Source organism: Octopus bimaculoides, chromosome 5, assembly GCF_001194135.2.
Source record: "Octopus bimaculoides isolate UCB-OBI-ISO-001 chromosome 5, ASM119413v2, whole genome shotgun sequence".
In the NCBI taxonomy this organism is placed as follows: domain Eukaryota; kingdom Metazoa; phylum Mollusca; class Cephalopoda; order Octopoda; family Octopodidae; genus Octopus; species Octopus bimaculoides.
This window is the reverse complement of record NC_068985.1, coordinates 125,918,209-125,919,780: the sequence shown is the minus strand read 5'-3', so window position 1 is coordinate 125,919,780 and position 1,572 is coordinate 125,918,209. Positions and strand designations below refer to the sequence as shown.

Genomic DNA, 1,572 nt, shown 5'->3' with positions numbered 1-1,572 from the left:
CATGTGTTACATATGTCAATATATTATATATATCTCCCTCACTCCCTCTCTCTCTCTTTCTGTGTGCATGCATGTATATGTGTGTGTGTGTATGTATGTATGTTTGTAGTGTTGACTTCAAAAACATTTCATAAACTTCCGAGAGAGCATGAACTAATTCTTTTGGGATTATCTCGAAACACATATAGGAATCTAGATATTGGGTTGAAAAACCCTTTTCTATCGATAAGGGTTTTTTTAATCCAATATCTAGATTCTCTTACTTTCAACTTTATACTTGCGTTTTATGATATTCCATATAAGAATATATACATATGTGTGTGTGTGTGTGTGTGTGTGTGTGTGTGCGTGCGTGCGAGTATCTATCTATCTATCTATCTATCTATCTATCTATCTATCTATCTATCTATCTATCTATCTATCTGTCTATTTAGCGACTCCAAGCGCTTGTGCAAGAGCATGCAAATGTTCAATCTCAAGATTCTCATTATTGCTCTACTTTATATATAATATGCGAATACACTATTGCGTCTCTTAAAACGATGTATTTTAGTAACTGCACTCTATGCTGTGAAACTTTAATAGGAAACATCACTGACAGTAATGTCTATATATATATATATATATATATATATATATATATATATATATATATACATACATGCAAAACACACACAAACATATATATATATATATATACATACATATTTATATGTATGTAGACACGGACACACGCACACACACACACACGCACACATAACTTCAATATTATTGATGTTATGTAAGCACTCATAAATGTATATTTAACTTTTAACCTATACACATACAGGATTTTCCGCTTCCTCTTCACTTTCATTCGTTTATAATATTCTTTTCAAGTTTTTTTAATACAAAACTAAGTTATCTTATCGGAGAATATTTCAGTAAATTTATTTCAATAAATTTCAGTAAATTTCAATATCTGAAGCCAGCAAAATGTCACGTAATTATACACCTGAGAACATCAAACATTGTTTTCGTACTTGGACTTCGTTGGTCATAGTTAAATGCAAGATCGCGGTAGATTGGTGCTGACAGGATCCGATCCATAAACATAAAAGTTCAATCAAGAATACTAAGTACTGCTTGAAAGATGAATGTAATGAGCCCTGATTGAATTTGTCAGGACCACACGATTCTCTCTAATCATTTCCCCGTGTTTTCCTTCCCCTGCCTCTCTCTCACCTCTGTTTCCTTCCCTCTCTATCACCCACTCTATGTCTGCGCATATATGTATGTATGTGTGTGTGTGTGTGTGTGTGCGCGTGTGTGGTGCGTGTGTACATACATGCAAACAGACAGACAGACAGACAGATAGACAGACGTAATACAATTGAAATCGTGGTGTCTAAAACATGTATACTATAGAAACGTCTTAGTGATTATATCGAAGTAATGACATACCTGAAGTGTTTCGAAATGTAAATATTTCCATTTTGCACCTGTTTCAAATATAAACTTTGTCTATCTATCTATCTATCTATCTATATATCTATCTATCTATCTATCTATCTATCTATCTATCTTTCTATC

The 1,572-nt window shown here is 33.0% G+C and overlaps 1 protein-coding gene across 3 annotated transcripts in view; it reads left to right on the top strand.

Annotated features, from left to right (window-relative positions):
* The window catches only part of LOC106873782 (uncharacterized), a 92,897-nt gene that overhangs the window by 23,267 nt on the left and 68,058 nt on the right, over positions 1–1,572 (top strand). The window lies entirely within an intron of this gene.